The sequence below is a fragment of the Notothenia rossii genome, assembly GCF_949606895.1.
Source record: "Notothenia rossii genome assembly, chromosome: 11".
In the NCBI taxonomy this organism is placed as follows: domain Eukaryota; kingdom Metazoa; phylum Chordata; class Actinopteri; order Perciformes; family Nototheniidae; genus Notothenia; species Notothenia rossii.
Genome location: NC_136910.1, coordinates 42,801,455 through 42,823,469, shown reverse-complemented (window position 1 = coordinate 42,823,469; position 22,015 = coordinate 42,801,455). Strand labels below are relative to the sequence as shown.

Genomic DNA, 22,015 nt, shown 5'->3' with positions numbered 1-22,015 from the left:
AGTAACACACTCCCTCACACGCAGGTGAAAGAAGAGGGCAAAGTAAACAGTGTGTGTACCGTATGACCGTGTTCAGTGAGGGTCAGAGGTGCTGCTGGTTGCTAGCTGAGCCACAGACGGAGCGTGGTAGCGAGTGATAATTACTGTGAAAAGTGGCTGCTGAGTTTGCTTCCCTGCTTCACTTGATGTCATATACTATTGTTATGATGACAGAAAATATACATAGAGCAGAGAGGGCTGGGAACAGTTCTGCTGCAGTCATCTGGTGGATGATATATTTTGTGATGTGCTGGTGGAGGCAAATACTGTCATTGTAGCTGGGATTTTAGAAATACTGAGGTCATGAGTTCATACGCAGCAGCCTCAGAAATATTTGACTAGCCAACAAAAATCCTTTGAAATATTGTGATTCTTATAAGAACAGAAATCACAAAAAAAATGTTTACTTCAAAAAAAGATACAAATAAAAATGGTCTAAAGTATGTTTTGGATCTTTTCCAACAATGATCTGATAAAACTATATTATTGTATTATATCCGAGTTAATTTCTAAGTATAATCTCAAATGAGTCCTTAAAACTAAATGTCATTTGTGTATGATAGCTAAATGTGAACTCATCCTCAGGTTTTTAAGATCAATAAACGCTCATGGCGCATACAGAAGACCTCAGTGTCAACAACTTCTGATGAAACAGACATAAGAAGTTCCCAGAAGCAATTTTGGTGTTTATTCTGCGTGTTTATGCTTTCTGACCAGCCTGCTTGAAGGATGCCTCTTCCAGTAAAGTAAACACAACCCCCCCCCTCCCACCTTTTCTTTTTCATAATGAGGTTTCTCTAGGTTTGCTTGCCACTTTTATTTGTTGCTCTCATATTATGGGCATTGTGAAACTGGTGCTTTGCAAATAACCCGACCGTCGGGGAGTGTAATATGATTTTCGATTCCTGTGCCATCTCCATCATCTCCATCATCTCCCCCTCCTCCCAGAGAGGCAGAGTTAACAAGGACAGGAAAAGAGTTGCAATGTTGAGAGGGAGATGAGGGTGATCGCAAGGACACAAAAGAGGCAAATGGGACAGAAAGATTAGTGGTGAAGAGTGGAGAGGAAGCTGGAGGAGAGAGAGAGAGAACAGGGTGAAAGCGTGATATGGAGCGAGGACGGGGACGGACAGGGAAGGAGAGGAGAGTGTGTCATTAATCACCCGGTGTGACACTCTCAACTACAGGGGAGCTTCACAGTGCAACATTCACTTCTATTAGCAGTCCATTAGCAGAGCCCGGCACAAGTAGCAGCACTTGACAGGCAGGCCTCTGCCAGAACGGCTGACCTGTGTCTCCACTCAATGTATTGCACCACCTAGATAGTGTGTGTTTGCTAGGAGTTTGTGTGAGAGTAGGCTAAGTCAAAGTGCAACACAGGGCATGCATTACCGTGACATATTATGGCACGTCTAGCTTTTTAGGCTTTTGACGGCAAATGAAAATAATTTTGTAAAAAGGTCTCACTTTCAATTACCGTATGAGAAAGGGCATAATGGTTCTAAAGATGATGATGGTGGTGGTGCTGACCTGATTTCCTACCTGTGATACCCCCTCTGCCAGAAAATGACTCTTCAAAGTGGAGAGGTGGCTGATGCATTAGAGCTACAGTCATTTGTCATTCAAAGGCTTGTTGGCCTCTTAGTAGCCAAGAGCCCGGTGATTACAGGATCTCAGCCAAGGGGGAAGGGGGTGTGCACCACTGTCCCTGCTCTTGATCTGCAGTTCATTTATGATTAGAGATCAGAGCAGACAGTCAGAAAATCTGGAGTTGAGGGGGGGCAGAGAGGAGCACCAGAGCCAAAGGGGGAGAGAGAGAGGTGATTATGAGTTAAGTGGCCCTTCCCATGCCATTATAAGAAGCAGGGCTGACAGAGCACATCACGAGTGAGTATAAGTACACACTCCACTTCTGCCCTTTTAATTTGGCATCATGGCCTCCCCCCTGTTGCTCAACCACTAATGTCCTTCCACATTTTTGTTTTCCTAACAGGAAATCAGTTAAAGACATGTCACTACAAAGGCAGGTAAATGGGGAGTGACTTTAAGATAGGAACATTTCTGAAAAGTTAACACTGTCATTTCATTTTTTCATACTCATTTACTCTTACATAGTGCATATCTCTTATCAGCTTTTCTCTATGTTTGTTATATAATTATGTGCTAATCGTCTCCATAATTTAGCTGCTGTAATCATCTGTGGATACAGCAAAAATGAATGTCCTGTCCCGTTGCCACACATGCTATTCTACCAGAGGATTAGGGTACAACATAGACAGAGTTAGGGGGGATTTGTGATGCTGCTGGAATGCTGCTACTCTTATGCATGCACACAGACACTATAAAAAGCTCAAAGTGCTGATGAGCAGTAAAAGGCAGAGTTAGTGGGAATGCTGTTATTTCCCCAATGTCCTTTAACATTGTTCCCTGCCGTCTTGGTTCCCCGGCCCAGTATGGAGCAGTCTTGCGGATAGCTACTTCATAAAGTAGCAAGCACGGTCCTAACATGGCACAGCGAGATAATAGAAGCTGCAACAATAGCCCGGAAATTTGGGCCGAACATGCACTGCATGCAGTTTCAAGGTGTGAGATAATCCCAGTTTATCTCAGTTGTTGCTATCTATGGGGCAAAGAAGCCGGTTAAAAACTGGGAGCTCCCTTAAAAGAAAATGTTAACCATATTTGGAAATGCTTTTTTGAGAATCGGCTGAAAAACATTCCTAGCACTTGAGTGTAGGCAAAATATATAGCTACTGCCAGCACTGGTTGGTTAAGCATTAGCCAGGCTCTGTCCACACACAAACAAACGAGTAGTTTGATTTTGTACTTCCAGAAGGATTTTAATCTGGTTTTCCTATCTAATGTCAAAAACAATTACACAAAAAATATATTGGAGAGAGTCCTCAGCCAGAGCTACTTTCGATCCCACACACATCCAGTAATTCAGCGAAACTAATCTCACCTGCACATGTTCTGTACACAAGTCACATACCTTTTAACTGCAGACAGAGGCATGAAAACAGCAGTAGAAATTGCACGTAAAACAAATCTTTGAAATGTAGACATTGTCACTTTGATAGATGAGGACATCTATCACAGACTGTCTTAAATACAGTCTAGAGCACACACATCTTTATCTCAAGGAGCTCTTCCAATCGTGGGCTCTGTCGCCGCCGGGGCACCTTTGAAGTTAAAGCCAGCCTATATGTTAGGGTCTGATGAGAAGGGGGAACGTACCACTGAGTCGGTAATGAGTGAGATGATCTCAGCGGTGACTCATAACACCTGAGTCACACTCACTGCGTGGAGGCTTTGGCAATCACCTGAACTTTCACGTCTCTATGGAAATCCAGCCTTCCCTCCAGAAAGGAAATCCAGCTGCTATCTTTCCCTCTGTTCTGACTCTGATTGACAAAGCTAAACCCTTAATCCTGGCTTTGCCCTGTCTTGTGCCCTGTCTTGTGCTCGGAGCCTGAGCCTCACGAGTGGAACGGGACTAAAGCAAATATATAAAAGCCCTTGTGAATAACAGAAACAGTATTTATTTATTATAAGTCATTTGCAAAGCTGACGTGTGTATTTTGTGAAACCCTCAAGTGTTTTACGCGTTGTATGTACCTGCAGACTGGAGCTTTTACTTCGTTTTGTTGTTGAGTGTGTCATATCTCTGCACTGTGTAGAGCCCTGGTAGTTTCCAGACGCTGCACTAATGTCTTGTTGGGGAGGGCTGTGGTATATGTATGTCAGCAGAACAGAGAGAGGGGGGAAGGAGGGAGGGGGGGCAGGTATGGGACCACTGGTCCCGGCTGAAACATGAGCAGGAGACCCACGCTCCCCATTTCCTGTCTCCACTTTATCAGCATCTTGCTCTCTGTTATTTCGGTGCTCTTAAAGCATCCGATGAAAGCCTTGCCACAGATAAATGTTTGTGCCTCCTTGTTTTTTTATAGGGCTCAAATGAGGGACTTTATCCGCCTGCAACCCTCCATTCCCTCTTTTTGCTCCATTCCTGTGTCTGCTTTGAGATGCCACAAGAGAAGTTATAGCCTCTGGTTTACATTACGGTTCCTTTGAGATGTGCTTGGGACGCCTAGCAGGACAATGCTTGTTCTTGTTCTTCTAAAGGCATACATTTTTACAAGACGTAAGGGAAAGGCCACGAGAAAATAATTATTTGACCTCACCGCATTACTTTATAAGAACTAATGATTTCAACCGAACCTATGGATTCCTTCAGTTCTGGTAAATGAGAAGTAATCTTCTTTTGAAAAGAAACCCATACTCGTGTCCTTAGCAGTCTGCACCCTTTCACCCCTTATCACCTCAAACAATATTTTCTCTTAGACTCCCATAATTCAGTTTGCTTCTGTTTTCTTAGCTTTCTGTATGAGCCTAGTCTTTTTTGTGTGTGTTCTGGTTTGTCCGCATTTGAGCCACAGTGTGTATGCGCGAGTGTGTTTATTCAATAATAACAGAGTCCGAGAAAGTCTGTTTCAGATAAATCCGTGTGAATACCAGACCATTCATCCCCAGGAAATCAATCTTTCTCATAATTCCCCTCATTTTTCTTCCATCTGTTATCTACAAAGCTGCCAAACAGACTTTTAAACAGAGCAGACCATTACCAGAGGGCAGAATTAAATGTGTGTCACAATGCCAGCCTGTATAGTTGTTGTTCTTACTGAGTTAAATGAGGTGCTAAATTAAAGCTTCACAAACGGTATGCACTGTTTTATGATTAAACCCCTCAACCCTCCATGTTGACAAGAGCAGAGAAAAGTCGAAATGTGAGTTAAGGGTCGGGGATAAAAAAAAAAAACATTATGCTTTTGAAACCATGCTTGATGGCATGTGATGAACTGGTGTTTGTGTCTGTTTTTCTGTAATTACTCTGTACAAGTCTCAACAAACACGGGGGAATTCATGACCAGCATCTTGGAAACATTTGGTTTCTGCAGTCAGGTCTGAACGCAAAAGAAGAGTTAACCACCCACTACAACCACCAAACACCCACCAACCCGTACACCCTACTGCGAGACCTCTTTTTCTTCATTTTGGAGCTTTGTTACTGTGAGTCCAGTAATGGGTTGCAACTCGAGATTGCTGTTGGGTGTCAGCACTTTTCCTGTGTTTGTACAGCGTTTGTTTGTGAGCCTGTGTGTGTGCCATATCTCCACCATCAGTCCCCGGTGACCTAAGTACTGGCAGACAGTGTTTTAACTGGGGCAAGCTCAATGGGTCTCATTTAAATGGGGCCCAGACAGAAGCCCCACGGTGAAGGGTTACTTTATGACTTAAGATGTAAAGCACACTGTCGAGGCTGCTACAATTTGTGTGCTTGCCAGAGAAGGCAAACTGCACTGTATTGGTCTATAGTTCAGGAAACTGTCAGGGAACCAAAAGGCACTGCTAATGCTTAAAATCTGCCAAATTATTTGGTTCCACATGGAGAATAAGTGGCTGTATTCTCTTTGAATTGAATACATTCTTCAGTTAATGAATACTATGGAGATGAGGTTGATAATGACAGAGAGAAATCTGCACAGCTCCCAAAGTTCACTGCACAAAATGTCAGAATTCCTAATGAGCTCAATGTGTCAGTCCCTGCTTGTCCTACATGATGTTCGAACATAGAAGGATTGAGCAAATCACATTTACAACATTTCTGTAGTGCAGCGCAAGCATGTCATCATCGGCTAAAAGAATGCCTGCTTTAATACACTAGACAATGTACTGTAGAACAAATGCCGATTTTCAAGTTTTGTAAGAGATTGGCAGCAGAGGAGTGCTTCCAGCTGTGCATTGGCTCCCTTCAAGGAGCTAACCAAACAGTAGGCAGAAGGTGAATAATGGATGTTGATGTGTTATATGCCCTGAAATGCAGAAGGAGAGGGAGAGAAAGGAGTTTTTCCTAAACCAGGTCAAATGGCTATATTGGTCCTATTTTGTATACGGATGAGCATTCCCACAGTAAACACGACTCCTGTTTGCTGTTTCACATCCGAGGGCTCCAAATCCGTCTGGGCATGGAAGCCAAAAATATTGTCCGTTTCTGAGCTACCTATAGATTAGAACAAGCCCGCAGTGTTATCACAACATAAAGGAGTAGTTTCTACATTTACCACATTTTACAGATGTAATGCATAGTATTACTACTGTTAGTAATAGGGATAATAGGACAATATTTGTGCAGATCTATTATCTTTAATGGTAATACTGTGCGTTTATTGGGATTATGTTCTCCCTTGCTCTGGTAGGAAGTACACAGTGGAGGGTTTTGTTGAACTGCCCTCCATCAAGTCAAGGTAATGGAGGAATGAAATCCGAGTTTGGAAAAAATGAGCGAGCTTTGTAAGATGACAGGCTTGTTTCTCTAATTCCAGACCTCAATAAACTATGACCCCATACAGTTCCCCAGCTGCACTGGAGTCAGCGCACCAACTGTAAACTGATACACCATAATGGCTTGCTGCAGATATGCTGGAGCATGTGCAACGGAAACGGATAATTCAGCGGTGACACACCATGCATAGGGGTTCCCATGGTTTTTAGGCTGACGTCGGGTAAGACGATCTTTCAGGTAAAGGCAGAGGGGGCTACACTGGAGAGAGATGGTGGGGGAGTGTAGAGGAAGGAGCAGCGCACTGGTAAATCATACCTCCTGATGAGTTCCCTTCAGTAGCTGCTTGTTTAAACCCCATTCCTTACCCGGCGCATTTAGAAAGCTGCACATTACTAAATCATGGTATTTTTTGTTTTCACAAGTCTACAAAGGCTTACTAGCTTTCTGCTAGCCACATTTTTTTGTTATCGCTCTTTTTCCATGCCAAATGTTTTATTTAGCAGCATGCTCTAGCCCGAGACCTCGCCAACAAAAGCAATGATAACGGCCAAAGGATGAGTCAAGGAGGAGGAGGAGGTGGAGAAAAGGAATGAAACGAGACAGAGATAGCCACTCCTAAGCTGCGTGGCTCGCACCCACAGGATGAACACACTGAGAGCATCCAGGATTCAGGCACATTAACCCACAGCTATTCTGGGCGGTTTTGTGTGGCTTTTTGTTTGTGGAAAAGAGGCAACAATCTGGTAAACAAATTCAACAATTTTAGTCAATCCAATGTGTTGTAAGGATTGGGCAGCTTTGAGCATTACCAACTCGCTTACATGCACGTTTTCAACCCCCTGCAATTTTTTGGGGAAATTTGACGGCGTAATCTGAGCCTTATTGTGTTGCTTTTCTGTGGAACACCAGATACCAGCGCAACCTGTTTTGGGTTTGAACTGCCATTTCTCTTACTGGCAGTTGTTTAAACATTGATTGAATTTGAGGGCAAGTGGCATGAGAAACTCAAGCTGGAATATTTACACTTTAGCTTCCATTTTGGTTATTTTGCCATAGTTTGTTTTAATAGGAGCTTGAGAGAAAGCAGTATACTGTTTGAGGAGTTTCTAATGGGGCATGTCAAATCCAAGGAGTGTCAGCGCAGCGGTCACTCTGTTAACACGCTGCTCGTTCTGAAGCCGGTGGTCATGGAGTCAAATGGATTGGTCAAAGCAGTTCCGACTCACACAGGCACCTAACAAGGTCAGGAAGAGGGGGAGGACAAAAGTGATCAGCGCTTTGATGGATTTGTCACAATGAGGGGATGTAGCTGTCTCACATCTATCAGTGGTTAAAGGGGTTTCACTGCTCAGGCTGTCACATCCAACTTTACTTACTCTTTAAGAAGAGGCTGGGTGTCAGATGGGAACATATAGTGTCAGAGCCTACAAAGAGTGTTTTTGTAGACGTTTACAAGGCCCCAGTTGCACGCACACAGACTATGTTCTTTGTATTGGGGTGGTCTCTTGAAATTGAAGCAGGCATTTTAATTCAATCAGCCCCAAACAGCAATAATGCCCCCTTCCCCCCTAACACTCACTCATCTCACTGCAGTGATATAATTACGAGCTGAGCTGCATTGGCCATCTTGTTGTGATTATACGTGTTTACATGGGTGGGAGGTGTTTACTGTGGAAAATGCGGGCCCTGTCCTGCTGCCCATTTAGCTACTGGAGAAAAAGAGCTGCTGTTAGATTTTATTTATTTATCGTCTCCGGAACAGAGTTATGATTATTCTCTACCCAGCATTACAATTGTCTTCCTGAGTCCTTGAGAGTCTTAAAATGAGCATCTTCAGTTCCAGCAAAAATAATGGCTTTAATGGCCCTGCACAAGAAAACACGCTGAATGGGTTTGTATGTGAGGACCTTTTTAGCATGTTTTCCCAATAACTGAAATACAGTTTTTACCTACTTTTGTGAGCTTTTTTTGCTTTTTATAATAGATTATTTTGAAATATGGGAAATATGCCGATTTGAGTTTGATCCACAGTAGGTTGAACATCTCAAACCTAGTGCTTTAAAGTACTTCGATTGATATGCACTGTAATGAAGGTTAATAAAGTGTACAAAATATATTTTCCTGAATGTAAAAATGTGCAAAGAAACTCTGTAATAGAAAATAACAATAAGATATTTCAAAATTAAAAGTATAAATAAAACCTGGATTTTATGGTCTTAAAAAAGTAAGTAAGTAAAAAAAGTCCTTTTTTAAATGTAACACAATACATTCTATAAAGAGCAAAAAAAAAGGAGTCAGTAGTTTTTCAGTAATTGCATATCTCTTAAATTGCACAAGACTTTTCAAAAGAGCAAATCTAATCATTTGCCTTGCATTTCATATTTTTAAGTACCCATCCACCAGCGGCCTTGTATCTTCCCATCACTGCGGCTATCTGGTGATAACATTGCCTCACTAATCTTACTGATGGTCACATTCTCTTTTCAGGCCCCAGCACTCTGTTGTATTGGTGTAGCATTATGCACAGTGTTTTGACCATTGTTTACTCCACAACATGCCACTTGTTATCTTCTGCAGCAAATGGCCATGTCTTTACCAATCACGTCTGGCTTTTGTCTACTTTTCCTTTTTTCACTGGAAGAGCAGCCATTTAGTGCAAGGGTCAGGGTTGTAATTGACAGCCACCACTAAACAAATCTGCCCTGCTCGGTGGTACACCAACCCCACCTCCTGTCCCCTCCCGCCACTCTAATCTAACTAATGCACCCATGTGTGTGCTGGAAAGTGAATTAAGCATAGAAAACTCAATACCTGATCCATCTGACGGAGCTGCCTGCGTGCACATTAGCAGTTTCTCTGCAGCCTCTGTAATTGTATTACACAAGTTGGCCGCTCTAACGATCAGGCCTTACACACACTTACACACTTATACACACTCGCCCTGTTGTCGTTAATCGCTGCCTTCGCTGGCCCCGGAGGCGTGCAGCGGGCCGAGAACGGAGCGATCGAGAAGGAGGATGATGAGGCGAGTAGTTCAGCCCTCCCTCAAGGCTGACATGAAATGAAATCATAGTCTGTTTCTATGTGTGTGTGTGTGCGTGCATATGTGGTGTGAATTTGGTACACAGCATCTTCTTCTTCTTCTTTTATAGCTCTGTTGTCGGACTCTCTGTATCTGCCGCTTTGCCTTCTAATCAGTGCTTTTCCGGGCACTCCTGCTGTGTGGCCCGGTTTCTTTTTCTGCCTTCCCACACATCCCACCGGCTGCTATCTGTGTACTGTCAGCAGTACTGCCCCATTGCCAGGGACCACACCGGGATAAGATGAGCTTACAATCTCCTCCTTTCCTCCCCACTAATCTCCCTTGACCTATGCAAGGTTACAAAAACATATGTGAAGTATTTTCACATTCTAGAGCAGATAAGGGGGGGGAGAACTGATGAGATGTAGATGTATTAATGAACAATGTATTGATCCCATGAGCTAGTAAACACATACCTATGCTTCCCCTCCCTATGACTTTATCAGTGGGAGTCCAGAAAGGGGGAGGGAGATAGCGATGAGAACAAGAGAGGGTGATTAAAAGGGTCGTTGTGTTGATTTGCTGTGTGTTGCCATGCAAGCAACCATTTTCTCCAGCCGCTCTAATGGAGACTTCAGTTTGAGTCCAGAGAGAAGCTCTTTAACATTTGATTCCTTCTAACAGGCTGATTTATAATGATGAGCCCCAGACTCTTCCCGCCGCAGCAGGGCATCACAAAGAGTCCTGGGAATGGAGGGAACTATATATAGAGACCACGAAGAGACTCGCTACAGGCATGAGAGAATCTGGCAGATAAATGGTGAAAGATGACCTCCCGCATAGCCCAGCCCAAGGCTCACAATGTATAGATGCACTGTGTTGTCCGAAAGACCTCTGTGACCTCTATGTAACCACTGAGGTGTCGTCCCCCCCCCCCCCCCCCCCCCATATTCCAGTGATACCCTACCTGCCAGATGACAACCCGTCCAGTCTGTTTGCATGTGTGTGTGTGCATGTGTCAAAATCCCTCGGGGACGACTTAAGCCAGAGAGGTTATCAGATATGCCTGTGTGTGCGTACATGCAAACTCACATTAGTTTGTGTGCGGCAGTGTGTGTGCGCACATAACAGAGGTGGAACAGGGAAGAGCGGGTTTGGGCAGCTTTATCATGCTTATCTGAAAGGTCACTCCATCATTGTCGGTCTGCACTTTACAGAACCTCCCCGTAGTCACCGCAAGGCAAACTGATCATGGAGACAGAGAAGAAGGAGAGGGTTGATAGGTATTAGAGTTCACCTGGACAGGATTGAAGGAAACTTCCCAAAAGTTGGCAAAAGAAGATGCAAATTTAAAGTGCAATGTCTTTAATTTATCAAAGTAAACTTGAGAGACATGTGCTATCTGCTAATAGCTCTGAAGAATCTAAGAAAGTATCAATATTCATGGTGCTTTACTACATTTATGAAACATTGTAAAGCATTTTATAGTGAGTTCTAAGATCAAGTACCATCATACTTCATATATCCAGGACATTTGTTTTTCAAGTCCATGTTTACGAATGCATCTATATTCATATGTTATGTAATATAATAATAATGCATGATAAAAAGTTGTATGCATTATAACTATGACAAATGCAAGTCATTGGCAAATACTAATTAGTATCATGCTTAACTTTATAATATATATGTTTTTTTACATTTATTTTCATTGTATGCAAACAGGCCAGTTGAATACCATGTTGTTGGAAAATGAACGAAAGGGACGTGATTAGGGAACAAGCTTAAAAAATAGTAAGCCTATGAAGGGGTTAGTAATGTTTGTAAGCATAATTATCTCTGGAGTGAAAAGGTGTAGAGGTAGGGGCTTGTCCTTCTGTGTCTACTGTGCACAAGCCTAATCTCTGAGTGACACTAATCCTCCTGGTTCTGCTGGTTATCCCTCCTCCTCCCATTATCCCCAGTAGGTATTCCCTCACTGCCAAAGTTCCTTCTGTGACACCCATCTCCTGTTTTTCCCACCTTATCCCCTCCTCTGCCTCTCCTCCAGCACTGTGTTTGTTTTCGCCGTTGTGTCTGAGTGACATTAGCTAAAGTAATCCAATAGAAAGCTCGTCATACCCGGCACAGGGTTCTGTGGGGTTGAGGTGTTTCCATGGGGATCGCATGGATTGCTAATTAAGCTCATTAAAGCTCGTTATTAAAGCTCGTTAAATCTCATCCTGACACGGTGGCGCAGCTCCTGGTGTCTAACTTTACTAATTTATACAATAATAGACACTCCCAAACATGCACACTCACACAGAAGTCACCAGTATAATGCATTTTGGCGGGTGTAATTAAAGCTCTCAATAAGCCCTGCAGTTTTCCCCACTCCTCGGTTTGAACGGAATGGAAAGAGTTTTGTGAACAATATCATTTACATACCCAAACACAACCGTTTGTGGCTGTGCAGAGTTGATGTGAGGTTACTGTAAGTGGGAATTTAAAAAGAAAAACTAGTTCCCTGACATTACCAGAGACAGCATATCATTCATGAATGATTTGTTGGAGCCATGGGGGATATTTGAGGGAAGTGGAAGTGAGGGGAAAAGAAATACCTGACTTTTCACACACACACTGAACCGTGTTACTGTGTGCCCTTCGACCTCACTCTGAGTTTACACGTCAATTCCAAATAGTGTTCTTCGGCTGTGAGGGCGAACAGTAAACCATGTTTTTTGGGGTCTTCAGAGAGTTGAGTGGAACAGTGTGTAAGTGTGTGTGCAGAGAGAGAGAGAGAGAGAAAAGGAGAGCGAGAGAGACTCCTCTTACAACCTGAATCACCCCTTTGATGCTGACTGGCCTTGACACCAACAATGTGGCCTTTCACAGCCCTCACCCACCTCTGAGGAGCTTACCAAGAACACACACGTATCCAGTCTTTCTCTCTCTGTCACTTTGTCTCTTTGGTTTTCCTCCTTTATTTATTCGTGACCATTCACAAAGGAAATGGCAATTTAGCCAAAAAGAAAATAATGTCTAAAAGGAAGAGGAACAAGATGTCGCATGGGTTTAGTTAAAAATTGAAAGCAACGGATTTGGCCAGAGATTCTGCATTTTCCCAGCAGAACCTATGATTCTTCGCAGAAATTGCATTGTAAACACTAGAGAAATGAAAGGATATTGAGCGGTGAATAGTGAGGAGTGGAAGTGGTCAGGGCCAGAGGGACACTAAGACACAGGATTTCTCCAGTGCCCCCTAACACTTTTTCTTTGTTTCATTTTTCCCGTAAAATATCCCCTTTTTTGCTCAACCGCTCTTGCCATTCCTTTGACATGAAAGGGATTTCAACCCTTAAAGTCTTTTTAAATGTATCCTTTGTCAAAACGGCTGTGGTTAAACAGTCTGTGAAGGAAGTCCATTCCAGATGAAAGTTGAAACACTCAAAGGGAGGTTCTGAAGTACGTCCTGCCTGGGGACATCCATCATTGACATCACCACTAATTTTGGTGACATACTCAGCAAAACATGCCCAGCTGTGTGTGAAAGAAATACATGAACTCAATGTTTCCATGTGATTTTTTTTTTCTTTATCCCATACTTTTCAACAGCTTACAAAGGCCATCGCTTATATCAAACATGTGTTTCTTTAACGCTCCATGTGTGAAAGGAATTGACTGTGATTGCGCTGACAAATGATGTTTCCAGTTGAGTGTAAGGCTGATGGAACATAAATTCTACTACGAACTTAATCTCTGTTTATTTTAGGCATGCTCTGATGGAGCTGTTAGCATTAATTAGCATTAGCTCCTTCAATAATGCGGCCACATTTGCTGCTGTGGGCAGAGAGACGTTTATAGAGTTTGACACAACTTGACAGAGGTGAAGATCTTTCCCCAGGGCTGTGGCCTTCTGCGTGCCATAATGAAATAATGTGAGAGTGCAATGATGACACTGACCTGGGGTGTGTGCTTCTCAATCACACAACAGTTAACTAAATGGCGATTGTTATCAAAAGGTAGACGCGTGCTACACAATCACGTGAAAAAAAAGACAGGAAATCTTTCCAGTTTTTTTGTTCCACTGACTTCTCTTCAAAACCAACAAGATTCTAGTGGTTAGGACATTAGCTCCGTTTCTTGCTGACGCTCTCGAGTTAAACACATCTCAAAGAGCATGCTATTTCCTGAAGATGAATAGTACTCTGTGATGAGTGGAGCTAAATGCAACCAGTCATTTCCCCTGGAGCACGAGTCTGTGTTTAGGTGATGGGTCGAACTGAGGATGTGGGCAGTAGCAGTATGGCCTTGTTGGTGCCTTGCTGCCTGCTTCCTCGGTCTCTTTGCCACGTTGAGGCTAGGCCATTAAAGCTGATGTTTGTCTATTTCTCCTCAGTGAATGACTTGTGTGGTTAAGATTCAGCCAAAATGACGAACCTAAAGATGACTGGAGCCAGATCCTAAGTTTCGCCTATTGATTTAGACATTGGAGAGGAGCTTCTTCTCCTGATACTAAATGTTACATTTATTTTCAAAACCCTCCAAGCTGTGCCACCCACCTCAGGAAAACCATCTCTTGCCAGATGCCTTTCTTTTGTGTTGTTTTGCACAAAAAAATTTGAGTGTAAGAGATGGATTTATATGGCCTATATATTTCTAGATATGAGGGTCCATAGTGTGAATTGGAGTCGGTTTTTAAAAAAATATTTGAAAGCATTCAAACATCAAAATAAGTCCAGGATTACTTTAAATGCAGTTTACTGTCATTTTTGCTCCTCAATCATTCACCATTTATATATTTATACTTTTTAAAGATATGCAGCATAAAATAAACCTTTGCGGCAATAGTTTCTTCTACACAATTCGTGGGGGAAAAAACCCAACAATTTTCTAATGTATAATCAATTAGAGCCAGGGTGATGATTAAGTTGGTTAAAGCCATTTCCCACCTAATGTACAGTGATTACAGTAATGGCTACAGGGGACATACAATCCTTCTACTGCCCATTGATTAATTAGGGAATCTAGTTTCCTCATTCTGTAAGCATTGGGTCAAGCCATCTGCAGTCAGGGAGCCTTTGCGCTCCACCCAGCCTGCCTGCATCCACAGCTTCAGTGTTCAAAGGCTCATATTCCAGTCTTTCTGACTGGGGTGGTTTGCTTTGATAGTCAGGCCTGTTTACCACTTCGTGTCCTGGGGGCTAACCAGGCTCAGATCACCCTCAGATGAACTGAGGAGTGAGGGAAATATTCAACACAGCTGTGCTTTCTCTGAGAGCCGGGGCCAGGAGAGACATGCTGCTACGCTTTCAGGTACAGGGCAGGTCTCTCCTCTGAAGCTGTCTTCAGAGAGCCTGTTTGCATTTATAAAAATGTTTGCTTGGATACGAAAATAAAGATTTCCCCCAAAAAACGTGAGCTGGATGTAGATAAAAGATCCTTTTAACAGGTAGGAAGGCAGATAACCCAGCGGCTGCTAGGGAATATAGCAGCAAATCAAAGGTATTGGTAGTCAGAAGACTCTGGCGTGCAAACTATCCTTGAGTAAATCCAGCCTGTCTCTCCCCAGAAGCTTAGATTAAGAAAAATTGTGTTGGGAATGTCGATACTGTACTTTTTTCCCGGCCTCAGTCATATGTTTTACACGGACTTGATGCTTAATCCCAGTTGAATAACAGTCGCTCATCCTGAAGGTCTTCCTCTTTCAGTTTAAGATACACGTGTGATGGGGAAACATTCAGCGTCTACTCTTTTTTTCCCTCTGTTAAGATTTCTCTACGCCAGCTTTGTTGCTTTGACCAATTTACCATGTCTGTGTGCCTGCACAACAAACCTAGGGCTGGCAAGAGCTATACGAGTGGCACAGGGAGTCTGCCGTGTAATGAATAGAGGGCATGGCTAGCTATTTGGCAGGAGTGGATGGGAGGGGATCGCATATGCTGTTAACTTGGGCAGAGTTAAGAATTATGTCAGGTAGTAAGGAAACAGCTTTGGTCTGCCAATAATCAATGATCATCGTGTTTTCTGAACATTTGTGGTTTAGTTTGATTCTGCCGGCTGCTGGGCAGTTGTCCCTCTTGTGTGTTTGCTCTGTATGACCATGCCTAGCTCACTCTAATTATCAAGCCATTCTTAATTCATGAGTTTGGCCTGGCAGATTAATGCATATGAGCTCCAATGTGTGTTTACCAAATTAAGGATTCATCATGTGGCTCCATAGTGGGCCTCCTCCACCCTTACCCACTTTCTCCATTCTGTCATACAAAAATCTAAAATGCATATACCATACACATTGTAATTGATGCACCTACAATACTACATTAGAGCCTCATATCAGCTTTTTATGTAGAGTATACTCCTGAGTCATCATCATTATACATTTACAGCATTTACATTTTGTCTAATTAATGCAAAACACGTTTAACAAATGCAAATCTTTTGAATTGGATGTCTTCCATTTTGTCCTGGGCTTTCCATAGTGAATGTAGTGCCTAGCAGAAAATGAAACGAATGTTGTCAAGAGAAGTGGAAATTCATGAGCAAGCAGTGAGCAAAAACATGTTGTGAGCGTATCCATATGCCCACTGTGTTGCTGGCGCCCGGGCACTACCCCTGTTTTCATACACATCCTGCACCCCTCTGCTTCACCGGCCCTCCCCGTGTTCCTCCATATTTCCACTAGTTCTCTCCGTCCAAGCTTTGCCTAGTGTGAGTTCTGGCATGCCGGCCCAGCCCTGCCCCTCTCCACTAGGCTCCACTTCCTCCCCCTGGCTCGGTGGCCTGGCTGCCCGGCGGGGGCAGCCTGCTCACCTCCGGGGCAGCTGGCATGCCTGATGGCCCCATTCATCAGACCTGAGGGAGAGGGTTGGGGGCCCACAATGGGTAGGGGGGGTTGCATCGTGGGCCTTATTGTTCACTTTATTGGGATAGTTATTAAATAAGCCATGATGACAGGGAAGGTAGAGGAATGCTTTCAACTCTCTCAGCAGGAGATGTCCCACACAGACCCTGGGACGAAATGGATGTCAGAAAGGACGGAAGGAGGGAGGGACCGAGCTTGGCTAACGGTTATTTTCTGAGTCCGAAACACAGTGGGGGGGACAGAAACTGGAAGGGACATATTTACCAAGAAAGTGACTTTCAGGAAATTAATCATGGACTTACAGAAAAGTGGGGCATTAAAGAAACGTGCAGAGTTTTTATGGTGAAGGGAAAGATCACAGTTTGTCTTCAAAGACGGATGACTTTCCCTTGGCAAGGAGCTGGCAGTCCACAATGTTGGGGCTGGTAGCTGAATGGCTTATGACTGAATGACAGAAACCCTACTGAGATTGGCCATTAACACACAAAATACACACACATACGCACACAGAGTCCATTGAGTGTCCCAGCAGGGGAGAAGACACAGCCTCTGGGCCAGGGGCCAGGGGCCAGGGGCCAGGGGAGGGATCCAAAGGGCAGTGAAGTTCTCCCCACAGTTTCATATACGTCCAGCAGTTAACCATAGCCATGGGAAAATCCAGCCCTGCGCCTCCACACCCTCCGCTGCATTCAAGCCTAACAGTAGCACATCCTTGTGTGTGTGCGAGTGTGTGTGAGATTCCCTTGACCCTAACCCTGCCCCACAGCTGTTGAACAAGGGAGGAAGAAAGCCGTAGCACAGGAGAGAAAGAGGGGGACACAGAGAGAATGGACGGCAGAGATGAGAAAGCTTGAATGTGGTCCCCAGGGGCAAAATGAATGACTCACTGACATCCTTTTGGCTAGACTCAGAAGTCTTATTGCTCAGTACAATGCTGGAAAAAATCTTCTACATTTCTCATTCTGTGCTTTGTACTAGACTTTTATGCTAATTCTCTGAAGACCTTCTTGTATTCAAAATTACCTGAGCTTTACAGTAATATCTCAGTGTATTTTTAGGGGCCATTGAGTATGTGTTTTGCAGAATATAAACACTTATCTTTGAAATGCAGAACAGGGCCACAAACCTTTTCAAATATTGCAACAACCATAAGCATAATTAAAATGCCTTCACAATTGTGAAATAAGGTTGACTATATAGAGCATCTCAATCACTATGTGTGCTATTAAAATAAAATACTAATCAAAGCTCAACTTCCCCTCCCCCTACTTATTATTTAGGCTACTTGTGTATTAACTTTCAATCTACTTAAAATAATTCATAGCAATTAAACCGCAAGTTGAAATGACTCTTCGTGTCAGTTGCCAATAATTTAGACGAATCAAAGTAAACAAAACTGCTCAAGCATTAATTAAAGTTTATTTAATCAAAGTACTAAAGACAAATACAATTTGAAAACATAAAAAGTTATGGTACTATGGTACCTCCTTGATTCTGACAATAGCAACCGAACAGTGTTCTTTTTTTACTATAGAAATGTAACTATGGAAACATTAACAGATATCTGTCATTTAAATATTTTATTTATACAATATTAAAACCATTATTTAAATATTTTGCAAGCTTCTTTTATTGGCACTATACGAAAAACTAACAACTTGCAATTTTCATGTTTTCAATTGAACTTTTCTGGTTGGTTTCAGATTTTTTGCATCTGATTATGTTCTCCAAATGTTTTGATGAAACAATTTGGCCAGTCGGGCCACTGTGTTGGAGACTGCTGGCATGTTTGTCCGGGAAACTGACAAAAGTAGCTAGTTAGGAGCCAAGTTTCCCATGAGAAAAAAAGTTCCATGTACGTACTCCATCATTACAAATAAACAAATACAGCTGCCAGCATAATAAATTGCACTTCAAAACATGTGCACATGTTCAAGAGCCCTTCTACCCTTCCTAAAATGTACTTAGAGGCATGCGTGTGACCCTGACTGCTGTCTTTCATCCTTCCCCTCAGTCTTGTAATTATCTTGTCAATTAACCTGGAGGTGGAAGGATGAATGACACTCTTGTCTCCTTCACCATCTCCACCGATGCCTCCTGTTTTCCTCTGGTTTCGATCAATGCACAGCTGCGTGAGAAGATCAAATGAAGTATATTTTGAATATCAGGAGATAGTTGAATTTAATCGAGCTAATAATGGCAAGGTTGCTTTCCCCCACAGAGCATTCTTTGACACTTTAATTATTGCTCTTTTCCCTCTATTTTAAAATGCTTGTTAGTGGGGAAATATATTTTCAGTTAAGCCAAGTGTTTGGATCAGAGTTGTTATATATTATAAACTTTCTGTGTCAAACATAACATTTTTGTTCAGTTAAGTTTTCATTTCCAAAATATCTATTCCCCTCCCTGGTTTACTTTGCGCTTTTCTCCTGTTTTACACCTTGATGAAATCAGACACCAAATGCTTGTTTCATTCAGTTCAGTGAATCATCCAAATGAATATAGACTTTTTGCCCTCATTTACTATAAGTTATGTATGCTGTGTGCTAGATCTGCAGCAGTCCGTGTCACATCTGCATAAGCTCAGCAGCGCAGACTCAGTGAATGAGCCTGCTTCATTGTATTCAGGGGAACAGGGACAGTAGCAGTCACATCTGGGCCAACGAACCACAGAGATTTTTGGACCAATACTGGATCCATCTCCCAGTGCGGAATGCCTAACCTCAGCAACAATGACAAGCCCCTTATTGAAAACCTAAAAATAGTGTGAGAGGGGATGAATAACTCAACAATCTTATCCATTTTTAACAACACATGTGAAAAATGAAATGACATATGGCTTGGGGAATTGGGAAATATAGAATCTCAGATAGAGATTTGAATGATGAATGGCACATTTTATCCTACTGTGTCCAACACGTCAAGAAAATCTAGAATTTGGACATGTTCCACACATACCCCAAGGACATCCTGAATGCACTATACCTAAAACTTAAAATGACACGTTTCAAGCGCAGATATTTTTTTCCCACTTGTGCTTGAGAACTCGCAAACACATTCTCAGAGATAATCTTGTGTTGACTAAGTGTTTCAAAGATGAGTCTTAAAATAGAGATGGACAATAGAGCTTGGACGGTCAGTGGAGGCAGGTAGTCAATAAGGAAAGATGGGCCTGGCAGCTTGCTTTTTCCCCCCATGCTAACTGACTCATTATTCTGTATCAACTCATTGGATCTCTGCTGTCAAAACATGTTTGTTTACAGGCAAGCCGCCACTGACAGATGTGAGCGGCATTTAATAGGCAATCTAGTTGTCAAAGTTATTCCATCAAGGATAAAGATAGAAGCTCAAAGAACTGTTTAACTTAACACATATGTATAGCTTTAAAAATAACACAACCTATGTTTTATTTGGTTGAATAGGTCTACTATGGACAGTCTTTAGGTGTTCACAAATGTAGAATCGCTGAGAGAGATGAAAAAGCATAGACTAGATCCAACTAGATTCAAATTTATGAATGTATTAGAAATGTAATTCCTTGTATGCGTAAACATTCTTTTTGGATAAAGCTGTTTCTGATTTTGAGAGGGGACATTGAGTCTTTACACAATCATATTTTCTGATTAAATAAGCAAAATAACCAATTTCATCATATCATGGTATTAGTTAGAGTTATGATAATGGTCATAACAAAGGAAATAATTCACAGGATAACCAGTTCACATAGGAAAACCAACTTAATTATATTGGGGTTTGGCTAAATGTATAATCATGTAAATAAGACAGGACATAACCAACAGGAAAGAACCTTCACGTAATGTTTAAAAAAAGAAGAAACAGCTCTTTGTTCTAGCGCCAATCCCTCAGCCTCGGATCTGCACACCTTTGTACTTCGAGCCTCTTCATAATTGGCATTCTAACACTTCACAGATGGAGTACTGACACCTTGCCCCCATGACCCTGCATAACAACGCTAACTGTATACCTCACACTTCACTAAGCGCAACCGCGGCTGTGCACGTGTGCATATGTGGGAGAAGACAGAGAGAAAAAAGAAAGAAAAACAGAGAGAAAGATCTATGATCTGTCCACCTGCAGCGTTGTCTGTTCATCTGTCCTGTTGCTGTGTATCTGCAGCTGCTCACTCCACTGAACACTCAATCACTGGCAATGGTTTGTGAATTTTCTCGTCTGACTTTGAGCAAGAAAAATGGAAGTGTGTGTTTGTGTGTGTCAGTGCATGTGTGTCAGGGTTACCCATGCGGAAGCTGATCAAGAAGCCGAGTGCATTAACACAGGCTGTGTGTGTGTGTGTGTGTGTGTGTGTGTGTGTGTGTGTGTGTGTGTGTGTGTGTGTGTGTGTGTGTGTGTGTGTGTGTGTGTGTGTGTGTGTGTGTGTGTGTGTGTGTGTGTGTGTGTGTGTGTGTGTGTGTGTGTGTGTGTGTGTGTGTGTGTGTGTGTGTGTGTGTGTGTGTGTGTGTGTGTGTGTGTGTGTGTGTGTGTGTGTGTGTGTGTGTGTGTGTGTGTGTGTGTGTGTGTGTGTGTGTGTGTGTGTGTGTGCGCGCACGCACGCACGCCCATCCGCACTGCACTCTTCTAACAAATCCTCCAGGTCATGCCACTTGTGCTCGGAGTGAAGCTTTCGTGGGCTCAGGCTTTTAATTTTTTAGAAGCTCGTATGCCTGTTAACTTAACCTCGGAGTGACCTCGATGATGTCAATCTACCCGGCCGCCAAGCCCACCCCCTCTGTTTTTCTCCTTCTTCTTCTCCTTCTTCTTCTTACCCAGCCAACATGTCTCAGTGATGAATTCAATGATAGCAATATGACTTAATTACAGAAGCAGGATGAAAAGCCTTGTTCTTTGCATAGCATGATATTCCCAGCAGGGCAGATTAATGTGAAAGGGATGGTTTGGATAATGCATTGTGCTGCGTGTACTATCCGGGTCTCTATGGACACCTCTTAAATTGTTAACAACCTTGTAAGTATTTATTTGTAATTTTGAACAGTACTCATTTTATACTTCAACAATTAGCTGGTTGATTAAAAAAGCTTTGTTGACGGTAATGGAAACAGTCGAAAGTCTGCAACACATTGCATCTTTTCCTATCTTTTTTAAAAATTTCTGGTTCATTTTGTTGGATGTTATAAATGCATGGATGGATGGAGAGTGACAGGGAAGGAGAGAGCAGGAACAGCGGGAGCCGCTAATGTACAGGCAGATGAAAAGGATCATATATTCCTCCAAACAGAGAACACATGCTGGTACTGTGGCCTCTGGATCTAGTCTCTGTGGAGAGCCAGCTACAGCATCCCCCTGAACTCCTCTTGTCGTACCGGATCAGAGCAAAAGGAAAGGAAGCGAGAGGGAAGGAAGGAGGAGGGGAGTGATTTCATTTGACATTCAGCCCCCCTCTTTCCCCCCAGTCATCCATTTAACCCTGCCACCGCGGCTAGTGCAATATTAATGCCCTTAAACGCAGATGAGGTGAAAATGTGTCTGAAGGAGCAGATCCCTGTAGGGAGGGCAGCTGCATGCACGGGGTTATGAACAGACACACACACACACACACACACACACACACACACACACACACACACACACACACACACACACACACACACACACACACACACACACACACACACACACACACACTCGGAAACTGCACATGTGGAACCCTAGATATTCAAACACACATGCACAAGTAATACTAATTCATTTGAAGACATTTACATTCACATGGTCTTTTCAGCCAGGTGCA

At 42.8% G+C, this 22,015-nt stretch overlaps 1 protein-coding gene across 4 annotated transcripts in view; it reads left to right on the top strand.

Annotated features, from left to right (window-relative positions):
* The window catches only part of unc5cb (unc-5 netrin receptor Cb), a 107,572-nt gene that overhangs the window by 4,023 nt on the left and 81,534 nt on the right, over positions 1-22,015 (top strand). The gene's annotated exons all lie outside the window — the stretch shown is intronic.